At 35.7% G+C, this 27,275-nt stretch overlaps 1 pseudogene; it reads right to left on the reverse strand.

Moving 5' to 3' along the window:
* Positions 1-1,979: 1,979 nt before the first annotated feature.
* LOC122148124 overlaps positions 1,980-27,275 on the reverse strand; it is a 91,871-nt pseudogene continuing 66,575 nt past the window's right edge.

Genomic DNA, 27,275 nt, shown 5'->3' on the forward strand with positions numbered 1-27,275 from the left:
ATTAGCAGGTCAAATTAAGCACCAGAGAAGGATGTTTTCGCCAGGCATCTACAAAACTGGCAGAAACAAACACAAAAAGAAAAACAATTCCATCTGATGAGCCGCTTTTCCACAACAGCAGACTCTGGAATCAAATAAAAGTATACTTCTTCTTGGCCGGTGACTTGCTGTCCTTGCGGACGGGGGAGGTAATTGCGTTGCCCTGTGCGTGAGTGTAATCTAATGGTCTCCGAATGATTGTAGGTCTTGCGTTACCCTCTTAATTCAATTTCAAAGTTAATAATCTCACAATGACTTGATTTTGGTAATTTGAGGCCGATAAAGCCTCCAACAACAGTCACTGGGGCAGACATTTAAATTACATAATGCTATACATCCACAACGGTGAAACTTGAGTGAAAGCGAACCGTTTCCAGATTGGCTATTTCTCTTCGTTTCAATCTGGGGGGTGTTGAGAATCTCACATGCATTTGAAGTTAATATGTCGACTTAACTGCTGGCTCAAATGTACAACGTGACCACGTCATTGAACACAGCAACAGATAACTGTCCACGTTCATGAGAAAATGCCTCGCCGTCTGTCAGCGACTCCACATACGCTAGACCTTCCAAAACAATGGCTTAATTCTACCTTTAGGGTTTTTTTTAAAGACCAGAATGAAAAGTGCTTTATTGGTGCAATTAATCATGGGTTTAAACTGGCTCCAGTCGCAATAAAACCCAGCCAATTACATGATAACTCGGTTCTGACGGCACTCACTCAGTCACTCGCATCCCCCCCCATCTAATTATTCTTGTGCCATTCCCAGTAAGGAGCCGAGATTTACTCATCAAAGGCGAACACAAGTGGCACTAGAGAACATCTGGAAGTCTTCACTCAGCATCATACCCTGGAAAACCATGTAACACCTGTTTTATATATTAAACAATACACCACGTCCCTGCGCAACTCCCAGTTTCCTACATGCTGGGCTCATGTTTATGCTATGGGAAAACCAGTCACATTTGTCCTGGGTTGCTTGGCGACAATGAAATTGTAGGACTTTTAAGTTCATTTAGAGATGTAATAAGAACGTTTTCCATCATGCTTTGGTTTGCAAAGACAAAGCAGTTCGTACTGAACATTTGGAACCAACAACATGCAAAAGATGGGACTGAAATATCTCAGGATGCCGTGCATTTCCAGGGAGATCCTTTTGTAAAAGAAGATAAATCTGGTGTAAAATAAATTCAAACAGTGATTTAGTGCTTTGCTAGCTGATAATTGAATGATGTCACAGTGAAAAGTAAAATAAAATCATAAACAGCCATGCAAAACAATTATTTAACAACCAGTTAGAACACCCTAGCATAGCAACATAATAAAAAACACCAATAGCACCTAAGCAACCACCCTAGCGACCACCCAGAACCCCTTAGGAACTGAATATCGCAATGCCTCTAGAAAACTACATAGAACCTATAGAGGCGGTTGCACCCCGGACGAGAAGTGCAGCGAAGAAGAAGCAACTGCATAAAAAACATGCAAAACACCTTAGCAACCGCACAGCAACACCCTAGCAGCGACACAGTAACGTGCCAAAAAACTACTCAAAACAGCCCTTAGCAACAGCATAGCTCAACACCTCTGCATCATGGCATGAGTTTCACACTGATTTTCTCAATTTCTTAAGAAAATGCTTATGCTTACCCATGTTTTATATTGTTCACCAGACTATATAAGAAGTATTTCTGTGAGTCTAGAAGTGATCTAGTGCCTTGTTAGTTGATAACTGAATTACATCACAATGAAAAGTAAAAAACACATATCAGTATTTTAAAACAAAAACAGCCATGCAAAACCAACATTGCCAGATTTTCTGGCAGCCGTTGGCTTGGGAGCCATCAAGTAGGCCATCATTGGTAAATTGCTCATTACCTGTGAATTGCAGATTGACCACAATAGCAAAAGCCTCAAAACTGGCTGTGAGAAAACCCCCTCCAAAAGCCATTTCTCAAACGCAGGCTAGCACTTAAGACACCCACACTTCTGCGCCTGATGGAAAATTATAACTTGCAGTCGGCGAGCTGCAAGTCGCATACGTAAGCGTGCGAAATAAGCAGCTGTAAACAGAAATTACGGAAAACAAAACAAAATTAAATCTCCTTTGTATTTCCAAAAAGGATCGGAAATTCCGCTTATTTAATTCTCCAGTAGAGTTATGTGACTTTTATGAGGAAAATTACACTAACCACAAATTGCGCTAAACAATTCCAATACTTCAGGGCTTGACCACTTTAAAATGGGGCTGCGCTGCGATTATAAATATAACTCTTTTACGGCTCTGTTATTACGTACTGAGAAGGGGGAGAGCGGGCCGATCTTGTGGCTGTAGCGCCTGATGGCTTCTCTGATGTGGGCTGGTTGGATGGCACTGCTCTGAGCCTCCGCGCCACAGGCCGCCGCGCTCTGCAACAGAGAAGACAGAGAAAATACAGCACACATTATTGCTAATGCAAAAACACGGTGGGAGTCCTGCAGTGTAGCGCACAAACACAGCCCGGCGAGGACACGGTGCACACAAACACACACTTTTGGGAATCAAAATCGGCCGGCGCATCACCTCAGGAGAGATATAAATGCTATGTGTCATCTGATGCTTTATGAACTCGCAGCGCAGGCTGATTCTGATATACAGAGGCCTGACAGTAAACGTTAGTGCTGCGTGTGATTGGCTGTAATTGCAGTGTCTCTGAAGTCATTGGAGGGAAGGGAACAATTTCAACTCGGTATCTCTTAGCAGACAAGGGAAAAACAACTTCCCTATTTGGATGTTTGCAATAAAGATCAGAGACACTGGAGTCGAGTGGGAAAATACTGAGTCTTATTTCTTGCTAATGTTTCCATTGCATATGAAGAAGCTGGAATCTATGATAAAACCTAAGTAGAATAAACAGAATTAGGTTGTTTATTTGGTTCCTGAGTGGCCCATTGGTGTGAGTTTAGGGCGGGATTATCTGTCTGTTTGACCAATGGCAGACGGGAGATATTTGGAGTAATAGATTGAACCGCCTTCAAATATAACATAAGAGTTAAGAATCTAGTGTAGACAAATTGTCACCCACTAGTCATTTGTTCACACTGAACTTGGACTTGTACAATAAAATGTATGATTTCCTTAAAGGTTTTGTAAATTATGTAAAATTATATATTTTAAAAGTATATTTTAGCTGAGAATTATATATAATAATAATAATAATAATAATGATATTATTATTATTATCAAAAAATAATTTCATTATTTGTTAAAACTTATTATTAATAGTACATTGTTTGAGAATGTTATCATCATATACAGTGCATACATTCATGCTTACATCCTATAATAATAATTTTTATTATTATTAATCAACATTTATGCATTCAGCAGATGCTTTTATCCAAAGTGACAAAAGCTATTTGTCAGAGCCAACAATATTTGTAATATACAATGTCCCATAAATATTTATAATATAAATTTAATTTATTTTAGAAATAAATAACATGTATTATTATGATTATTTCTACTAATATTATTATTGTCTTATGATGATTAAATTCTCAAGCAATGTATTATTAATAATACATTTCAATAAAATTAATTAAAAATGACTATTTATTTATTAAAATTATGATTTAATATAATAATAATGAATAATAATACTACTAATAAAATTATTATTCTATATAATATATATTTCTCAGCTAAAAAAAAATACATTAAAAATATATCACTTTATATAATTTACAAAGCCTTTAAGGAAATCATAAATGTGAACAAATGATTAGTAGTGCCAAAACGACACACTTCACCTTATGATATATAACATAAATATTCCTGGTTCACCATTACTTAAAGGTAAAGCATGTTATTTCCTGGAGAAACAGGTAGCTCCGCCCACAACTCACCCCATTGGTTAAGCCTGTTGTTATGTCTGGCCCAGTCGGGTTTTGTCAAATAAACAGACTGCAATTCCATTAAACAAACACTACTGGTGCAGTGATCACACTCATCTGTAATGTACTGGAAGCTAGCTCTCAACATAGTATTGATGATCAGTCAATATTTGTGTACCCTTCTTCCTCTTCCTCTGTTTGATCTTACTGCTGCCATCTTGGTTGGGCCCACCGTTGCCCTGGGCCATGGAGTGCATCTTTCCCTGGTGTCCCGTCAGAGGGCCGCTGGGAGTGGGACGGCGGTGTGTTTTCCGGAGAGTCCGTCTCCTTTTGGTGGTGCTTACAGCCTAACGATACGACAGAAAAATCACACGCGCGAGCACAAATTCATTATTATTTTTCCAAGATTGACGAATGCTACACATACAAAATCACAATGTACCTGCCCTTCTCATACACAACACTCGCTTTAAGGCAACTCATGACGTAAAAAGGTCACAGCTACACAACACGACCCTAAAAAAACACCAGCTGCAGTCTTACGACACGTCTCGGTCCTATCACTCAAACCACAGGGTCATTCTGTCACTCTCGCCACATGGGAACGCGACCGACCCCCCAAGGTTTAGGAGAAAAACAATACTGGAATTCAGGCTAAAAAATACCATGTGCTCTTCCAGACCCGGAGTGGCCTTGGCCGAGTCCGAAAAAAAGGGGAGAGAGAGAGAGACAGAAGAGGTTTTTGTGGTTTCAGTGACACAGAAGTCCATCCATGGAACGGATCCTGCAGCTCAAAACCACCTTGGACAAACTTGGCGGTCTTACTTGGCGAGGGGTCAAACCCGCGGAGCAGGACGCTCTTTTTTGGTTTTCTTGCTCGGAGAAGGCTGCTGACATGACCGTTATCACCAGTAAAGTCATTTGAACTATTCTATAGCATCACCAAACAGCAACTAACATGATGAAATCATATTTTAATAGTGGATTAGAACATAAGAACGCATAATGTAGATGCTTCTCTGTGAAGAATGTGATGGACCTTAACGCAGCTTAAACCAAACAAACAACACATTAGTGGCCAAATAACTTCCTTCTGAGAATTAGAAAACAAGGATTGACTTATAAATAGTTCATCTAAAAAAAAAAAACAATTCACAATTCATATTCATTATATTCTGCTTCTGAGGGAACTATGCATCTGACAAGTTTATATTTTCCAAATAAAAAGTAAACAGTGCTTAGTTAATGAAAATGATTTCTCATAGTTTTTAATAGTCATTTAGTTAACAACAACAACACTGATTAGCAACAAGTAAACTAAAAAGTGTTTTGTTTACCTCAGCCGAGGAGTTGCAGTACTGGATGAAAGTTGCTGATATGGCGTGTTGAAACGGATCGCCTGTTTTGGGAGTCTATCTTGTTTAACCAATAGGGCAAGGTCAACCACCTAAAATATAAAACCATATCAGCTTATGAGTAAGGGCACTTGATATGAAGAAAACAAGATGACAATATTTTTCCCAGGAAACATCATATTGAACGCTCAAAGCACTGGAACGCTTCAGGGGTCTGATTTCAGGGTTTATTGCACTGAGAAAGGGACTGAGCGAGTAAAGTGGCACTTTAGCAAAAGTCAGAGTGATTTCCTGAAATGAGACAGTGTGTCGTTTTAGTTCATCTGAAGCACACTGTGATTTCATGCTCCTCGTTTGGCTGGGTCTGACAGCAGCTCACCTGGGCCACCGTCTCGTAGGCCAGATAGGACAGGATCTCCATGGACATGGCATTGGGTTTCACATCCAGACTGCTGCAGTCCAGCCACTCACGGAATTTTGAGGCCTTCTTAGCTAAAACAGAGCAGACAGTTTGAGTGAGAACATGATGTTATTCTTCCTCCCTTTGCTGATGCACACTATAAAAATGATTGTAATTTTCACGATAAAAGACTCTAAAGGTGTTAAAGGATTCGTTCACTTTCCTGATTAATTTACTCTCAACCCGTGTCATCCAAGATGTTTGTCTTTCTTTCTTCAGTCGAAAATAAATTAAGGTTTTTGAAAGAAAACATTTCAGGATTTTCTCCATATAATGGGACTTCAATGGGGATCAACGGACTTAAGGTCCAAAAATGCAGTTTCAGTGCAGCTTTAAGGGCTCTACACGATCCAGCTAAGGAATAAGGCTCTTATCTAGTGAAACAATGTCATTTTCTAAAAAAGAAATAAAAATGCATTTACTTTTAACCACTAATGCTCGTCTTGCATTGACTCTGCGATGCACATCTAAGACTTCACGCATGACATAATCATGTTGGAAAGATCACACGCGGTCAGCTCTTCGTCTGTGTAATCCGGTTCAGAAAGGTAGGGTAGGGTGAAAAACTCCATCTCATTTTCTCCTCCAACTTCAAAATCGTCCGACATTTACCTTTTATTGTAAAGGGCTTTTGACTTTCTTTTTTTTGTTGTTTTTTTTGAAGATGGGTCGGTGCTTCCTCCTACGTCATGCATGACCTTTTAAACGTGACTACGTAATGCTTGAAGTCCAGCTAGTCCAAGACAAGCATTTGTGGTTAAAAAGTATTTATTTATTTTATTTCTTTTTTTTAAGAAAATGATGGGATGGTTTCGCTAGATTAAGACCCTTATTTCTCGGGGGGATCGTGCAGAGCCCTTTGAAGCTGCACTGAAACTGTAATTTGGACCCTTCAGTCCATTGGTTCCCATTGAAGTCCATTATATGGAGAAAAATACTGGAATGCTTTCCTCAAAAACCTTAATTTCTTTGCAACTGAAGAAAGAAAGACATGAACATCTTGGATGACACGGGGGAGAGTAAATTATCAGGAAATACAGGTCTTCCAAGATGTAGATGTGTTTGTTCCATCATCATAGCAGATTTGGAGAAATATAGCATTCCATCACTTGCTCACCAAAGGATCCTCTTCAGTGAATGGGTGCCGTCAGAATGAGAGTCCAAACAGCTGATAAAAGCATCACAATAATCCAAACCACTCCAGTCCATCAGTTAATGTATTGTGCAGTGAAAAGCTGCATGTTTGTAAGAAACAAATCCATCATTAAGGTGTTTTTAACTTCAAACCGTCACTTCTGGTCAAAATATGAGTCCATAATCCATAATAACGCTTCTTTCAGTGAAAAAGTCCATCCCCTATTTACCTCTCACATCAAAATCCACCCACATATTTGTTTAGAACAGTTTTAGAATTTTTTTTTTTTTTTTTTTTTTTTTTTACTCAGATGAGTATGAGACGACTTTTTCATAGGAGAAAGCAATATTAGAGGATTTAAAGTTTACAATGATTTAAAATGTAAAAACATCTTAATGATGGATTAGTTTCTTACAAACATGCAGCTTTTGGCTTCTCAAGACATTAACTGATGGACTGGAAAGGTGTGGATTACTTGTGGATTATTGTGATGTTTTTATCAGCTGTTTGGACTCTCATTCTGACGGCACCCATTCACTACAGAGGGTCCATGGTGAGTAAGTGATGCAATGCATTTCTCCAAATCTGTTCTGATAAAGAAACAAATGCATCTTGATGGCTTGATGGTTTTTATGTTTTATTTTTATGGTTATAATGTTACTTTAAACATGCATGCAATGTGACAGCAATCTAGCATACTACCTAGACTGTTTGAAATACCCTATTTAACCACAAATGGTTTGTTTCCGCCCCGTGACGTGTTTTCGGTCAGATTTTGTGTTTACTCAGCATAGTGTTGTGTAACAGGGTTATTGAGGCACATTTACTGTGCTGTTGTCCCGACCTGCAGCTCGATGCCAGTAAGACATCACAGTTACTGGAGCGGCACTAAGCCAGTGAACATGTTATTAGTGCTGAAATGTGGCCTTCAAAAGCCAGCAGTGGTGTGTTCACAATCCCTCAGATGCGTTCTTACAAGCCCTCGGGTGCAGAACTGCCAACCGAACAACTCATCAGAGACGATATCTGACGCACTGCAACTGACACGAGGAGTGCCGCGCTCTACACTGATACTACAAACCATACCGGACATGTTCATGTAGCAACAAAACAGTCGCATTTATCAATGCATATGCACTGAATCCTAGAGAAAAGCATTCCTGAACGCTGGCAACACCAAGGCCATGGGTTTGATTCCCAAGGAATGTATAAAGTGATAAAATGCACACCTTTAATGCAATGTAAGTCACTTTGAATAAAAATGGATACATGAAACAAAATGATTCATGCATGAGTGCAAATACTCACAGAAACTCAGCTGCCGACTTTCACAGAAATCACTGTACTGACTAGAATCCATGTTTCTGGTCATCTTCTCAATTCTCTGTATAAAAATGAAAAGCTGAATATTATTATCCTCAATATCATGTGTCAACATCATAAAACACATCTCAAGAAAATATGAGCAATGCAGGTCCACTATTGTTTTTGAAAGGTCTCTTCCGCTCCCCAAGACTGCATTTATATGATCAAAAATACTGTCTTGTGAAATATTATTACAATTTAAAATAATTGTTTTCTATTTGAATATATTTTAAAAAGTCATTTATTTCTGTGATGTAAAGCTGAATTTCCAGCATCATTACTCCAGTCTTCAGTGTCACATGATCCTTCAGAAGTCATTCTAATATGCTGATTTGCTAATCATGAAACAATTCTGATTATTATTAATTTTAAAAACAGTTGTGCTGCTTCATATTTTTATGGTAACCGTGATAATATACATTACTAAATTTGGTAATAGTCATGTCATTTTTTGGACCCATAATACTCTCTTCAATAAATATACTGCTGCATCTTCAGAGCTCCTGTGTGACAAAATGGTTTAAACCACAGTTTTATCAGCTACTCTAAGGATTCATGAAGACAGTCATCATTATTTCCTCGTTTTACTCCATGAAATGAAATGGCATAACATAACATAAGAGAAGGACTGTCTGTGTAAACTTTAAGAGAGCCGTGCGCAGTAATGAACCCTCTTAATAGCAACCCAACAGGTCTGACTTGGATTTACAGCAGAGAGTGTTAAGTTGCAGGTCAGAACCTATAATTAGACGTTTCCTCATCCTGGACCAATTTCATACCTTCACATAACAGTCAATTTGAGCTCTCCACCAGGCCGTGTGTCATAAAACATAAAGGCTCAAGGTTTACGACTGCTTTTTTTCCTCCTCGTGCCGCACAGGGTCTACAGAGAGCCGAGTCTCCGAGAAGCGCCGGGTTCGAGGCTGAGGACAGTCTGACATGACGCTTGGGGCTCTGGGCCCGACGCGAGGCAGCCTGGATCGCTTTCAGGCCACCCAAAACAACCGGAGTCTTTTTATTTAGTTAGCTGGCAGTCATTGGAAATTCCATCTTTGAAAATACATATTAATGATGCCGAGCGCCTGCTCGTTACCAGCGCTGGAACTGCGATTTCTATTAGCGTCGTTAAGAGCTGAACGGAGGTCTCGGTTTTGCACTTGGAGGGGGAATTCACAGCAGTCTCGGTGTCTGGGTCCCGCTCCAAATTGGGCCGCGAGCGATACGAGACTGGAGCGCTGCACTTTTAAATAACTCTTGTCAAGCGGCTGGCCTGAGACAGGAGAAATGTTTTGACTGTGGCTTATTGACTGAAAAGAGCAGCGGGGGGATTCGATGTTTCAATACTATGTTTAGCCGCTGATTAAATCAAAACGTTGACTGCCACCTGCTAATAGCCAAATTATACCCACAACTGACGCGGCCGCTGTATAGGAGGACGTTGGCAAATATTTGATTTGGCCGCTGGTGACTTTCATTTCGTGCCAGTTGTCTGTGGTCTGGATAAAGGGAATCTCAATTTGTACCACTGCTAGCGATGAGATTTCCATAGGCTGAGGCCCAAGATATATTTTGGATATCTAGTGTAGTACTGTATATTTCACTGAGCGTCACTCTGTGATTAACAGCCCGAGGCAGGCTAGAATTAAATTTGTGGGGGATTTCATTCAGACGCACGGCTAAGTGTAGACGATCAAACGCGGATGAATTTAAAGCGCCTCTGTTTTTGCGTGAAAGAGAGTCAGTGTTGTAGATACGAGGCCTTGGAAGAGATGTAAATGAGCCGTAACATCCCTCTCATGTTGAAGAGACTCAATGAGACAGCTGATGACACTCACACCTTGAACTTCAGTTATTATTGAAAGAGCTAACGAGAAAACAAATCCACTTCCTGAACCTATTAAAGGTCATAATCACTATGATAAAACGTGTAGTTCATGTCCTGCAAAGAGTTCTTCTAATGCAAAACACAAACTTTAGTGGAGTTCATTTTGTAATTCATGGCATACTTTTGGCTTAAATGTGAACGCTCTGAACTTGAAGCATTTCAGCTCAGGCATTGTGAACGCAAAATGCTTCACTTTCATTTCACATGCATGTAATTCCCATAATTTTTGACCATTACATGCAACCATGCATAAATGATGATGGTAACATGCAACGATACAAAGTTATTTCTATGGGGGGAAAAACATCATGTATACAAAAAGAAAATCAATGTTTTTTAACCAGACCAAAGTGGAAATATTACAAATGAAATAGGTTAGGAACTATATTACCATTAAGATAATATAGTATAGTATTACAACAGCATTGTATATGGTAAAAATAATATTGTAGAAGAGGTCTTGGATAATAAAATAAATAAGAAAGAAAGAGATCCACTTTCAAATGCATGGACATTGTGAATTCATGCAAAAAAATATAGTTTTATAATAATAAAATATAATAAAATAAATAAATAAATAAATAATAATAATAAAGAAATAATAATAATAATAATAATAATTTGTCATTCAGACTCAAAAACTTCCAGTATATTAAGTTCACATGACTGTTCTTTCAAAGAAAAAATATGAAAGTGAAAAAAAAAAAAAAAAAAAAAAAAAAACAAGAACTACCCAAAGTCATGTGAAAACCCAAGGCAAGTGCAAGAGTTTACATGGCCCGTTTCAGCATTTACGATTTCCTTGGGAATTTGCAAAGTACAGATCACCAGTGTCCCAGAATAGACATCGTCCGCTGTCATCATGGCATTAAGGCAAAACAATGTGGATCCCACACATCATGACAAAAACACTTTTAAACATTGCCATCTGAACGCGGGCCGGGAAAATAACAGATTGTCAAAAGATCTTAAAGGGTCCTTGGGAAGATGGAGATCTGCCGGAGGAAATACAATCCACACACCGCTGACACAAGAGAGGCCATCGCAGGCTGATCAAGTGTAGCAGTGCGCGGGTGAATTATACCCTCATCCGAGGCGATCGCAGCTGCCCTGGACTGGACATCTGACAGATGTTTGACCCGCGAGCTGCGGCTTTGGAAATCCTATGAAATAATGGCCTGAGTATTTACACAAGTGCTGTAGTTTATTCAGAGCAGTGAGAAAATCTGGAGAGTAAATGGGCGATGCAAATGAGGGCTTTGAAAAGGTCTCGGTAATAAAAGTGCTAAGAGTAGTAATACACTCATGTACTGACTAAACCAATGAATCAGAACATATTTGGCTTTTTTGGCAAATGGACTTCTGTAAACATCTCATGGTTTTCAAACACAATTTGATTAGTGACCAAAAAAATGCAGAATCTTAAAAATGTCTTCATCATTTGTAAAATATGTAAATTATAAAATAATAAACAATTTAATAATACATAATTTATATTAATACATATATATTATATGAAGACATACATGTAGAAAATCATTTATATATTACAGAAAATTATATAAATTATGTATTTAAATGTTTATTTTGTGTTTTATATATATATATATATATATATATGATATTATATTCTATTCTAGTTTGTGTTAATATTTGGAATTAGATTTTATTTATTTGGTTTTCATTTTAATTTTAGTTAAAGTTTTAGTAATTGTGTTGTGTTTTTGTCATTTGTATTATTTTATGTCTACATACATTAATTATACAAATAAATAAATAAATACAAATAAAAAATAATACAAATTATATAGAGAGGGAGAGAGAGAGGAAATTATATATATATTCCAAATGTTTATTATTTTGTAATTTTTATTTTATACACACACGTAACAAAATAATTACAAAATAAAACATTTAAATACAAATAATATTTAAAAATTAATTTTACACATATGCAAGATTATAAAGAATATATTATATATTTAATATAATGATAAATGTTAAAGAATATTTTATATAATAAAACTATATAAATGATTATTAAATTATATGTGTTTATATATAATATATACAATACATTTATATAATAATACAAATATAATTTTAGATAATATATAATTATATATAAATCTGAAAAATAAATAGCATTTTATACTGAATAATTATAAACATTTAAAAATGTAAAATTGATAAGCAAAACCAAGAAGAAGAAAAAAGTACAGATGCTTCTGCACTGGCTATTGAAAAACCCATATTAGCAAGCAAGCAAGCAAGCAAGCAAGCAAGCAAGCAAGCAACTAACTAACTAACTAACTAACTAACTAACTAACTAACTAACTAACTAACTAACTAACTAACTAACTTTACTAACTCTGAACTAACTAACTAAATAAACTATCTACTAGCTAGCTAGCTAGCTAGCTAGCTAGCTAGCTAGCTAGATAGATAGATAGATATATAGATAGATTAGCTAGCTAGTAGATAGTCACCAAAAGAGCTGGTTAAGGAAGACAAGGGGGCAGCGGGTGAACGGAGCACTAGATAAAGCAGCACAGTGCCGTGTGGTTAAAGCATAAAGCTCCTCTCTCCAGGACTTCAGGAGTGTGGCAATGTGGGAGGCCCAGAAGATATGGTTCCTTATTCTCAAAAGGTTGTCCTGATAGCTAAAACATACCCATTAAAAACCCTCAGTAGGAACAAAGTTTTGGGGGAAACCGCAGATCCAGAACTGACTGGGGCTCAGTTTTAATTGAGACGGGACGTATAAAGTCTCATGGTAATACCCCCTTGTCCACGGTTCTTGCATTCAAGACCTTTAATTACATCTTTCAGATGTACCATTTATTTCACTTGGCACAGCGAGAACAAAAGGATAGAGTTCGTTCATATCGCAGGGATTCAGTGCGTTTAATCATGTATCAGTGTCCAATTTGGACAGATAAAGTATCGCATCACCACAACTTTCCTAGATTGGACCGAAAACGCTCCTGTTGGCGTTTCACTCATTTGCATGTCTGTCTGTTGTGCACAGAGGAAAATATCACAATGGAAACTCAGATGGAGATGTTAAGACTTTAGTGGAGGACGGATGAAACCCTACTGACAGCAGTCGGAGCCTTGCTTTCTTGTCTTTTATGGAGCACGAGTATCAAAACCACATGTTTCAGTGTCGTCTCAATATCAGGTGCTTCTGTGGTTCGTGACTGTGTGTTGAAAACACCTTGTTTGGGGCAAATTTCTTTTTCCACAATGCTTTACAGGAATAAAGTGCACTTGTTCACGGGTGCATTTAAGGGCACACTGCTGTCTGAGCGTGTTTGAGCACTTGATTCACTAAGAAATTATATTGGAAATCACTGATTGATTATAGTATTTGCACAGATAACTGCAATCTAGACAGAATAATTTGGCAAACAATGTTAAAAAAAAAAAAAAAATCAAAAATGGTTTTACTTAGGCTGCAGTCACTGCTGCCACAAGCACAAAAATTAATAATGACATAATAAGGTGAAGAAAGCTGAAGTACATAATTGGAGGTACAAAAAAAAAAAAAAAAAAAAAAATAAAAAAAAAGTATATATAGATATGGTACATATATAAAAAAAGAAAAAAAAAAAATAAAAGGGTACAAATATGGTATATTACATATATATAATGTAAAAAAAAAAAAAAAAATAATATATAGACTATATATCTATATATATATATATATATATATATATATTTTTTTTTTTTATAATATATAAAAAGTGGCCCCATTGTTTAAAATAAGTAATATATATATAAAAAATAAAATACAAAAAAATGGGCAGTGTGAATGGAAACTGGATAAAATGAACTAAAATGACTAAAAAAGAGACAAGTCTACTTCTAATTCAAATCCAGGGGCATTGTGAATTAATGTAAAACAAACAAACATAAAATCATTTTAAATTACATTTCACTCAATTACAAAAAATATATATATTTTTTCAATACCTTTTATAATTAAATACCTATTATAATTAAATATGTTATGGTATATTGTAAAACTAAAATGTTATGAATATAATTTGGAAAAAATTGCCTTGGTAGATAAATAAATAATAATTCAACAATTAATTAAATTTCACATTGTGATTTCTCACATTCCCCGTTTAATGGACTGCATGTAAAATTAAATATGGATTTGTATAATAAACTGATTTTTGATAGATAATGTATGTTTATCTGCCTGTAAAAACACTTCAAATCTTAATTTAAATGTGCATGACAATAGTGGTTCATGAATAAGACGCAGGTTTTTAGTGAATTTGGCCAATCTTTATCTCCTTCTCTTTTCTGTGACCGCAGGACCATCCCTCCCCCTCCGATTTCTCCCACAATCCTGAGTCTCGCTGCAGATCCACCCTCCTGCATGGCATTACCGGCTGGAAGCACGCCACATTTCTGCTCTTCGTCGCCTCCTACTCACCTCCAGCCGGCTCCTGCTTGACTTCATCCACGTCTCCTCTTTCCTCCACCAGCATCAGGAATATCCAGCCCGTCTGGTCGATGGAGCTCATGAAGTCGCTGTGGCAGCAGACGCTGCTCTTGTTGACAGCTGCTGCTGCTGCTTGCTGCTGCTGTATTCTCTGTGAGAGGACAGAACCGTCAGAGCACATCTTGCAGGCCAAGCTGAGATCCAGCGGCCACTTGACTCCGTCACCTGAGTCATGAAGACCCAGAGCTCAGACACACACACACTTATATCTGTCATAAACATGCCCACAGAACAAAAGTATTCACATTAATAAAAGAGGGACCTATGGGATGCTGTTTAGTCTCTGAAGGTGAAATCATGGATCTGAATAATCTATAAAGTGTTTTATGAGAGATGGAAAATGTTCTTGCAAGAGAACTAAATGGTTTTAATCTTTGCCATAATCACAGTGACAAATGAGCTTAATCTTAAAACTAGTAACAATATTATTCAATACTGACTGATAAATAACCACTATCAAAATATGATGATATATATTGTGCATCCTCAGTTAAATGCCTGAAATTAGTTTTGTATACAAATATAAATTATGCATTTATATAAAAGTATTTTTTTTTTCAAAACTATTTATGGATGCTTTTCCTTCACCTACAAAAAATATTAGATAATATAATAATAATAATATACTAGATAATAATATATAACAGTATATATACATGTATTAATTTTTAATGTGTTAAAAATATATATAATATTAATAATGTTCACTTAACAAATTACTAGACCAAAATTACTAATATTTACCAATAATATTACATGATAACATTACTGGAGTGGAAAAGCCTCATATCAAATAATCATTATTATTAACATATTTAATATACTATATAATATATAATATAATTCATTTATTAGTTTTAATGCATGTTTAAATAGAAAAAGGTAATATGTGTGTGGGGTGTGGTGGGTGGTGTGTGTGTGTATATATATATATATTATATATATATATATATAGATATATATATATAGATATATATAATATAAATATATATATATATATATATCTCGGCCTTAAAAAATATATATTTGCAATGTATTTTCATGTACATGAGATAACCTTACATTAACATCATAAATTAATAATCAATAAATAAATACAATCTTATTGTTAAAGAATAATAATATATTAGTTGAAGTGGAAAAGCATCAAGTATCCATCAAACATTTTCCTTCTTCACTAGTGTTTAAAAACATCCCATGATGCATCCATGAAGTTTGTTTAATTGATTGTCCAGCAAGCTGGAATCCAGACTAAGCGAAGAAGCTCAATTATGAGAGATTTTATATCTGGTCAAGGTTTTGTTCACTATGTACATTAATTCCCACAGCAGGATAAAACCACGCTCTACCACAGGCAACTGATTTTCAATTTTTCCAGCATGTTCATGCATTTGAGCGTCAGCGGGCATTACGGGTCTAAAGCTCCAGGGTGGGAAAATGAAAAAAAAAAATAGAGAAAATGTTAATTAAATGAAAGGAAATACACTGATTAAACACACTTCTGTGAAGTAATGTCTTTGTGTATGACAGAAATAGCCCCAGAAAATGTTTAATCAAGGTTACTGAATTTATGACACCTAAATAACACCTCAATTTATGGGCTTCAGGTTCGTTGGGACTGGCACAGCACAGCCTTGAACAGACTGTATTATGGACTCTCCTCTGTAAACGGTGCAATTACAATCAAACGGTAAAAACGTCAGTTTTGCATGAAAAACTCACTTTTAATGATACAAATACGTTTGATGTACATAATTGTAGTGTATTTCTGGCTTTAAAGATCCTTAATTTGACATCTGATACAATATTTGGATGAATAAAAGGCCTTGGAAAATCCTGGTTTGGATGAAGAGTTAAATAATAACGATTAATATGGGCTTTAAAATATACCTATATACATGCTAGTAAAAAGATCTTTGATCTGATGAATTCATTCTTTAAAATCAAGAGTCAAGTACAAACAATAGCATTTTAAATGTGCCTGTGTAACAGAAGTGCTTTGCAACACAGCAACATTAAAACACATTAATATCACACACATATTTTTTTCTAGACTTACTGTACCTGTCCTTAATTTAAAAACTGAGCGTATGTTTTACAGAAACAATATGTGTCTAAATGTATAAACACGAACAACCAAGAGTGCTTGCCACCAATTTATGTCCGTTACTACCTTGTATTTCCAACGAGAAACATGTGAGATCTTGATTTTATAACATTTAGAATTGACAAACATGGTGAAAATGTGTATGTGTGAAAAACTGGACGAATACTTAATCTTAATAATGAAATGTTTTACATTAAAACCTGACTAAATAAAAACTTAGTAACAACATCTTTGACCTAGTGAATTCATGCTTCAGAATTAAGAACTACAAGTCAATAAAAAAAAAAAAAAAAAAAAAAAAATCTAATTTTAAATGAAGCTAAATGTAACAGGATGTTTAGAAGTGCTTTGAACAGCAAATAAAAACATAAAACTGCATAAAAATACATTAAACACCTTTGATCTAATGAATTCATCCAACAACTACAAGTAAAACATTTTTAATTCGCCATGTAAGGGTACAGAAGTGCGACATTTTTAATTAGATTGTTAAAGGAATTTGAATACAGAATACTTAAATGTTTTTGTGCATAAAAATACATACTAGGACTTACCTACCATAAGTTAAAGAGCCTATTTTAACCAAAAGGACAACAGGAAAGAAGTAACAAATCGCATATATGTTCAACACAATTTACTTCTGTAACTACTTGTATTTCCAAATGAAACAGGATATTCAACATGGAAAAAAAAAAAAAAAAAAAAAAAAAACTGGGGAAATTTTTTTAACACGTGAAAATAAATTGTCTTCATGTCATATAGTCGCATATAATCGAACTGGCATGAAGATATTAAGATACTATTAACATTATGATTTCATGTAAATTTGACATGACTAACGGGATTGATGATTGTTCACACTAAAAGGAACATTCTTTCAGAAGCGAAGTGAGTTTGATGAATCACTCAGAATACGAGCATGTAGGAACACGTAGTAAGAAAATAAACAGCACTTAACAATTACAATCTCCTGCTTAGCTACATCTGACACAAAATCTGCTGAGCAACCTAAAAAAAAGGCAATGGCGGGTTGAACAGAAGTTCCTCATTTGCATTTAGTGTTTGTTTTAGGGGTGCACTGCACGAACACTGCATGGAAAAGAAATCAGAACCCATGTTCTCGCTCTATGTTACCCTCTTTTGCAACCTTTCGAATGCACCCACACCAGAGAAAAAACCACCTCCTAAACATGGGCCGGCTCTCCACCACAAGCCTCCGAGGACAGAAAGAGGCTGTTCTGTCCTCACACTGAAACAATTCCGTCTTAGAGTTTTATATACAATAATCTCCCGGTTTCAGCGCTTCTTTGGGGTCAGGAAACTTTCAGAAGAGCAACACATTAAGCAGACAGCAAGCCATGGAAAAGCTTCTGCGTTCAGACATGGAGACTCCGCATTTCAATGTTCTTTCCATCTCTCAAAGTTACACTCTAGATGAGGAGCAAGAGTCCCTATATGACACTCCGAATGACATTCCGCTGACTTCTGCGGATGGTTGTCCTCGCTCACGCTCATTTCTCAGTGATATTGATGAGGGAGGGCTACTCAAAGCAGATTCATGCCAAAGCTTCTGTCTGCATTTTGGAGAATGGCTCTCACTGATTGACTGTGGCGTACAAAATTAACCCTCGACTCCGCTCATTATGCGCGCTCGTCATTTAAGAAAACAGCTCTCATAAATGGTAAAATGCTGTTGATGGGGAAAATGTTTTGAATATCTTATGAACCAAAATCCATTCATGTGGGGAAAACATGCCAAGCGGCAAATATTTGAAAGTACAAGACATTACTAGGGTTGGGAATAAGAGCAGGCTTCCTCTTAGAGGTTCCATTTTTTAAATGCATTTTCATGAGGTGCCGATCCCATTAACGGTTCTAAAAGATTCAAATTTTTGAATTTGAATTCAAAAAAAATATAGTTTGTTGTCATGGCGATCAACATGCATTCTTATTTTCTGTCAGCAATGCATGTAGTCAAGCAATAAACGAAGCACTTGATTCATGTATTCTCGACTTCTGAAGCAGTGGCAGACCATAAAACGGGATGACTGTGGTGGGAAATATACTACAACATATCGTACCTGAATCCAGCACATATCTTCATCTTCGATGGTTTTGAGGGGAACTCTGGATTTTGTGTCTCTGAACTGCATGTAACCGACTGAGTCGCCGTTAATTTTTTCTGACAGGACAAAATAAACAAGTTTAGCACTTCAAAACTAAAACAATCTCCAGGCATCTATCCATCCCACAAAATTATCTTTTAGTTTCAGACAGTTTAGTGTCTTTCTAGAGCTGGCGGTGTGTTCATAAATACTGAACGAACATTGTAAATAATGAAATATTGCACAACCACAATATTGTCCCTAACTAAACAGGTGCTCGTCCCTCCGGGGGGTCCATCTTTGCATCTCACAAAATTATCTTTTATTTTGAGTCTCTCCACAACATTAAACAAAATGATATCCTTTCTAACAGCTGGCTGATGCATTCAGAATAATTTTGCTGCGGACACTGAATTAAGCCAGCATTATGAATATTGCAAAAATGAATACTGTCTCTTTTTAAACGTTTAAGGAGAAAAAAAATAGACCTTAAAAGGGATAATTCCACCCAGAAATGAAACTCATCCCTCTAGCCATCGTAGGTGTGTATGACGTGTTTCTGTTACGAACACATACAATCACGAGTTACATTAAAAAACGTCCTGGCTCTTCCAAGCTTGTATAATGGCAGTGAATGGGGGTCAAGATTTTGAAACCCAAAAAAGTGCATTCATCCATCATAAAAAGTGCTCCACATGGCTCCGAGGGGTTAATAAAGGCCTTCTGAGGCTAAGCTATGCGTCATCTGCCTATGTCCTATGGCAGATGACTTAGGACATAGGCATTGCAAAAATAATTTCAGTGAACCGATTCAAAACTCTTGGACCAGTCTGTTTGCATCATCACTCAACGTGTCATCTCCAAGAACTAAAATGTTTTTGTAAACAATATGTAGAGAAGATGTGTGGAAGACCTTTATTTTATTCATTGACTATATTCCCAAAGGTTTATTGTGTTTTAGTCCTTGCGTTAATCTACTTACCCATCTTAAAGTAATCACATAAATATCTCATTTAACATCTCCATCCATCTTTGTATCCTACAAAATGATCGTTTAGTTTTGGTTTCTTCAAAACATGCAAAAAAAAATCGCTGGTGATACTGAATTAAGCAGCATTATGAACTGATTGCAAATGCTAATATATTTAGTGCAATATATATATAATATATATATATATTATATATATATATATAGAGATGAGAGGAGAGATGGAGAAAGAGAGAGGAGAGAGAGAGAGAATGAGCGAGGAGAGGTGAGGGCGAGAGAGAGAGAAGAGAGACGAGGAGTGGAGAGGAGGAGTGAGAGAGAGGGCGAGACGGAGTGTTAAACGGTTAGTAAGAATTGATTAACTGGATTCAGGAAAAAAATTCTAGAAAATTGTGTGGAAAACTTTTTTTATTTTGAATGATTAGTTTTTATAGACGTTTATTGTGTTTCAGTTTCTTGCATTAAACTATATTTCATCTACTTTACCCTCTTCATGTGAAAATCACATAAGTATCATTGAAAAAAAAAAAAAAAATCATCAAAAAGAACTAAATAAGGTTTTATTGCATCACCCACCCAGCCCTGATTTCTTGCTTGTAAACCAGTGAGGGTGCGAAAAGCAACCAACAGAACTACAAAACAATTAAAACTACTCAATAACCCAAAGCGATAGTAGCAATAAAATACGAGGGATTAGTCCCTAAATACGAAAAGGCTAAAAGATATGTGCGGTAACTGTCTCATACTGGTGTGCTTTTACCTTGTTCTTTCCTCATTAGAAAGATGATATCCTCTGGTGGTGGAAACTTGAAAGGCTCCCCACCTGGCCCCTCTCAGGAGGGCCACCTCAGCGGCCTGATGGAGCTGCAGGAGCGCCCAGGAAGAAAGGCCAGCAGCTCAGACCAGGAAAGCTTAGTGTAGCTAGGTGACAATGCAGCGCTTGGTAACATCAGAAGCAAAAGGACCGAACAGAAAGAAAAGAAAAGAGAAAAGATGTAAGAAAGGAGGAAAGGCAACCAAAAGAAAGAAAAACGAAAAGACGAAAAGAAAGGCAATCAATCAGAACAGGAAGGAAAGAGGGAGAGGAGTAGGAGGAGTATGGGAGGAAAGGAGTGGAGTAGTATCGTAGTAGGAGTAGAGAGGAGTAAGTAGTAGTAGCGGGAGAGTGTTTAAGGAGTAGTGGAACGTAAGGAGTATTAGAGGAGAGGAGTGGTGAGTAGTCCAGGATAGGAGAGTATGTTGTAAACAATCAGAGCTTGGGTAAACATCAAACCCCCAAAGATGTTTTTAAAATCAGCACTTTGTGAGTGGAGTGTAACTACGCAATTGCATCTACAGCACAGCATGAAGGGACCTCATTGAGGGAGGGAGGAGGGAGGAAAGGGAGGGAAATCCGGCTAAGGGGTTTTATTCTGAGAGCGGAGCGAGGCTTTGAGTCAACTTTGGCGGGGGACTTGTCTTGGGCAAGAAAAAAAAAAGAAAAGAAAAGAAACAAAACACGATCTGCTTTTCTCTTTGGCTCAAACCAGGTCAGGCAAAATCAGGAAAAAATGTCTCCTTTGTCTTGAGTGCACGGCAAAACAGGAGAAGGAGAAATGATTCTATATCAAAACAACAGATAAAGATGAACCTGCTTTGGACGCAAAATGTGACCTGGTGCCTATATGGATACAATGAACTGAACTGAAGCAAACCAGCAACTAATGATATCTGTGACGTATATAATAACAAACACAACCAAAAAGATGAAAGATCTGATGACTTGTCCGAGCTGGTAGTCTCTAGGTGAAAATATTGACCTTTATCAGCCAGTGTTGAGGGTTTTTGCACAGGTGATATGAAAACAGACAAATACAAACTCTGAAAATATTAAACATAAATCGAGAAGCGAAAAACAAAAATAAAAGACAGACATTAGGATATTAAAAATATGTCTCTGGTGGTGTGTGAAGCGTATTTAACAAAGCCTCTATCATTTAAGAGTTTTTGCCATTAAAAGATCAAATAATTGCTTATCTTTAGATGATTTTTAAGCGGTATTAATTTAGCTGATTCACTTTTAACTGGTATATAATAAAAATTTATATCCCATGTAAATCACAAATATAGAATTATGGCAAAACAGTTAACAATAAAAATCCATAAAATGTAAGTAATTGTTTTAATATATTTTACTGATTTTTATTTTCAGTTGACATTACATTTTGTTCAGTTTAATGAAAAATATTTATAGGGGTTTAGTGGTAAGTGAACGCTTAATAACTGTCAAACAAACACGATTTCTTAATAAAACTGCTTTCGAAAAAAACAATGTTTTTGTTATTTTATTTGGTTTTTATTCTTCTTTTACTGAAGCAAACCAAAATAAGTTATAATGGTGCTCTAGTTTGCAAGGTAATTTATGATGACATCAGTCAGATAAAAGAATTTGATTTGGTTTCAGTAATTACTTTTTAAAGGTTTTAGTTTTTGTAGTTAACAATAATAAAGCTGGTAAATAGCCAATAAAAGGCAGATGAATTGAATTTAACTCAAAGGAATATAGTTTATTTCTTTTTTTTGCTATACTTGTATATTTGAAACCGACTTGTTTTTTTGAAAAACATGTTAAAACAAAGATACGATTTAAACAATCTGATTGGAAATAGATTAAGGCAGAGGTTCAACGTGTGCCTTTTGTCTAGTGACGCAGAAATGTTGTCCTGTGAAAAGATATGTTAGGAAATGATGTGGTAAAAACCTATTAAGAGACGTGCTTCATTTGCAAAAAAAAAGATCAAAAAACATCTGATAAATTTGAAAAGATTTATAAGGCTTGTTATAATTTTAGATATATTAGCTTTTAACGAGTAGGTAAAAAGTTTTATTATGGTAAATCACAAATATATATATAAATACATTAAAATAAAAATGTAAAAATGTAAGTAATTGTTGTTTAAGATATTGAATGTAAAATGTAAGTAATTTTTTTAATATATTTTGTTTTTTATTTAAGTTTTTTATGTTCTTTATTTTGATTTATTTATGTGTATAGTTTAAGGTGATATTTTTTTTTTTTTTATTTATGTATTTTTTAATGTTTGAAAAAATAAAGTGAATAATAACATTGAGTCATTTGCCAATAATTTTTTTTTTAAAGAAATAAAAACCAAAATAAGCAGTCATAGAAAGGCACCATTTTAATTTTCACAAAATATAGTTTATTTCTTTTTTTTCTTCTTTTTTTTTTAATTTGATTTTTTTTTTTTTGTTTGTATTTAAATGAATCGATGACAAAACTCTGATTGAATCGCATAATTTAAGCAGAGGTTTCAACGTTGTGCCCATGTTTCAAAGTAAACTAAATGTTTTTGTAAAAAAATATTTAGGAAATGGATGTTTAAACCTATCTGTCTTACTTCATAAGAAAAATGAGGCAAAAATCTGTTAAAAAAAAAAAAAATATACTTATATAATGAGTAATATATATATATATATATATAGAAATAGCATTGGGGTATTGATACTTGTGCTTAATTGTCCATTACAATAAATTAAGAATGAAAAAAAAATTTAATGTCCTAAAAATAAGGTGGAATTTTGTGATGAGGGGCGTATGGACCTAACTTTTAATTTTTTTTTTTAATGGTTTACATTTTTCATTTGGCACTGGAAAAACAAAGAGACAACCTTTCAGCAATGGTTAGATCCTCGATTTTTTATTAAAAGATAGCTCTTGTTGGTAAAACCACTGAGGGGCCCTTTTCTCTCCCTTCGACTCTGAAAAAATGTGAAAATATCCTGACTTGGAGTGAGTGCGTGCCTGCGAAACTCGTCCAAAAAAGCAAAGATATTATTTCATGAAGAGGCACCAAACCCAAGTCCACCTTGAGTCGCTGGGAAATATACCACAAGCAGTTCTCAGCGTCTGTAAACATAGTGCTGATCATAAATATATTTGCTCAGGGAGGGACGTACATGGGAAGTTAATGCGAAGGCCGGACGGACCTCCCACATGCACACAAGCGCGGAAGATCGGAACAGCGAATAGGCATGTACCACAAAGCCAACAGACTTTAATATAGATCTCTCTGGCCTGGCATCACACCAGGTCGCACACATACCGACCTTCGCCATGGTTGCAATCACCGTTTCACCGCGGAATGGCTTTTAATAGACACAAATGGCTGGTATAGTAATGCCCCATTTCATCACCCGATCTCCACACGCACGTCTACCAAAAGACCCGTACTATTGCAGGTATCTCTACGCCAGGTGGCTGAGCCACCTCTACTATTTATAACCGCTATATTCTGATGTACCCTTGCTACATTAGAATGTTATGACCCATTTCAACTGGGCCTTGAACGGAGACGTAGAACGCAAAGCGTAAAATAAAGGACTATGGGTTAATTTATTTATTTCCCCACTCTTGATTCTAAAAATTCTGTCGCTTGTTTAATCATCATGCGTTGTCTTGGATTCTCGCCCCGGTTGTTAATTTCTTGTATTTTAATTTTAGAACCGCTCTGTATTTCTTGCTTGGACACAAAATAAAAAATATTTTACCATTAAATAAAAATAAACTATTAAAGGCTGCATGTAAAATACGAGCAGCCAGTAAAATCAGAGAGCAGTACCCTCGCCTCGGAATAAAATAAAATTAAAACCGACGACTTACCCTAAAAATAAAATTAAATCACCTCCCCTTAACCATAATGTCCCCCTAAAAAACCCCTCAAAAGTCCACTCCCCTGACAGCCGTACCAGACCCATAAAAACTCCCAGACACTCACTACAATCAGTGGATAGGTCTCAGCGAACTAATATCAACCACTAACCTCACCCACGACCCTATATCAAATAATATGTGTAATGGGTCCCCCCTGAACCCGATTACCCGAATGCCATTCACAAAATGAGAGGACCACAAGATTAATTTTGGGCACGCTAACCCAAGGCTCGTTCTACGTCCTCTTCCTTGCCCTGTTTCCCCACCACATATATACTATAATTTACCCCCCCTGCGACCGAGAAAACAGGCCCAGAAATTTTGGACAGTGTGTTTTAAAATCTAAGATAAAACCTGGGCTAGTAGATCCAACTACGTCAATGCGGAGCGTGTATCAACAGAGCATGATTTGTATCCCGCAAATTTTTACAAGCATAATGTCAGGGATTAAGTTGGAACCCTAAGAATGTATACTCGATGTGAGTAACATAACCCATTATAATATCTTTTTGAACTATATTTATATTATTATATTAAAAATTAACACATTTTAACAAATTCTCAAAAACAAAAAAACACCAAAAAAAAAAAAAAGAGGAACCCCTACACTTACCAAACCAAGAAGGATAGTAAATCAAACTTAGAAAGCGAGAAACAAAGATCCACAAAGCAAAAAAAAAAAGAGGAAAATAGAATTTGCAGAGGAAGAAGGCAAGGAGGCCTAGGAATAAAAGGACGAAAAAAAAAAAAAAAAAAGGGAGGGAAGAATACTATAGGAAAAAAAGAAAAATGATTATATTATGATTATAAAACGATTAACAGAAAAAAAAATTTTTGAAAAACCAAATAGAAAAAACAAAAACATAGAAAAGAAAAAAGGAAACGGAAAGAAGAGAAAAACCAAAGAAGAGCTCATAAACTACTTATAAATTACTTTTTTAATGAAACAATATCTTTTTTTTTCTCCAAGTTGCAATAGCATGTTTTCCTCTGTGGTGAGGTAGTCCGTAGGGTGGTAAGTGTAAGTTTTGTGGCAAATTGCGGAAACAGTACCTAGCATTTTCCGGGAAAAGAAGAAAAAAAAAATTAAAATCCTCTCACAACATCAGGGGGTTTAAAATGCATAAAACCCCAATTTTTTGTTTTTGTTAAAGGAAACTTTGATTGAATTTGGCTCCAAAAGGGGGGAAAAAACATGACCCTGTAAAAGTCTCACAGTAACGGGCTCTTTCCAGACTTGACGGAAGGTTTTGTCCGTACCATGCATATAAGCCCTGGCTCGCAAAACTGTCTCTGCAAATATATCAGATTAATTGTCCCTTGTAATGGCTCTAATTCTAACAGGTTGATCCCAGCGTAAATGATAAGTCGGGCCGGTAATTTTCATTCACGTCATGGAACACTGGGTCACTCTGTGGTCTTTCGTTTCCCCCGCGAGGCTGTGGACAGTTTATTCTGAGAGGCGAGGCACGGTTTTATCCTTTCTGCGAGTACATTCCTGATCCGACTCGGTCTATGTTGACTACAGTGTGTATTCATAAGATTTGAGGGTGTTTTTACCCATCCTACATATTTATCGGTTGTTTGGTTTTGACCTGAAGAAAAAAAAAAAAAAAAAAAAAAAAAAAAAAAAGAAAGAACAAAATTCAAAAAGAAAGAAAACAGGAGATCTAATATCGCGGAAAAGTAAACACAGACGTGGAGGTAGGGGCGTGATGAATGGTTTGAGTGACAGCTGGTCCTCTAGGAAGAAAAACTGGCCCTTCCTTGTTTTATTTTAAAAGAACCACTGAACACGACTAAGAAAAATCAAATCCTTGTTAGCAAAATCGTCTGTTCTGGCATTATTACGTCACCCTCTGTCTGTACGACCGTAAGCTAAAATATAATGCTTGTTATTGTATTGACAGTAATGGAAAATAAACCACTGGACTAGCATCAAAAGTTGCAAAAAAACAAAAAAAAACAAACCAAAAAAAAAAGCATCCAAAATAGGATTGCAGTAATGAGAATCCCTGAGGGGATAACGTGCTGTAAAAGTCAGGAAAATGTCACAAATGCAACTATCAAATAATCATTTAACTTCCACTATTATATAGAAGTTTATAATAAAGTTAGGCTCACTTACATAAAAATCAGTACTTAGTCATGATGTTATGTTCTTGTCCTCATATTTTGATATACTATTCTAGTTTTTGTTAAATTTGGAATTAGATTTTATTTGGATATTGTCTGAGTTCCTGTTAATTCCAGACTTAAGTTTTAGCAAAACTGTATTGTTTTAGTTCAACTGTTAATAGTTTTATGTCTACATAAATTTATTATAAAGAAACAAATAAATAAAAAACACTATACATACTATATATAGATATACATTATATATATATAACAGATTTATATATATATATATATTATATATAATATAATATATAATTAGTATGGTATATTATATTAGTAAACTAATTACATGGTCTAAAAAAACATGTAATTTTAGTTTAAACTGTTGATTTTTCCAAATTGGGGTTTGCAATGTGAATCTGGATAGTTTTTCCGTGTATTTATACAATTATCAAACAAACCCTTCAATGTGGGTCTAACAAATAAATAAAATAACTAGTTTTGATATGAGTTTTAGTTTATTAAAAATATTATTTCAACTTAAAGTAAACTACATTTTGAAAATCAGAATATTTAGCCCACAACTCGCTAAACTTTTATAAAATGTT

Source organism: Cyprinus carpio, chromosome A17 (genome assembly GCF_018340385.1).
Source record: "Cyprinus carpio isolate SPL01 chromosome A17, ASM1834038v1, whole genome shotgun sequence".
Classification (NCBI taxonomy): Eukaryota; Metazoa; Chordata; class Actinopteri; order Cypriniformes; family Cyprinidae; genus Cyprinus; species Cyprinus carpio.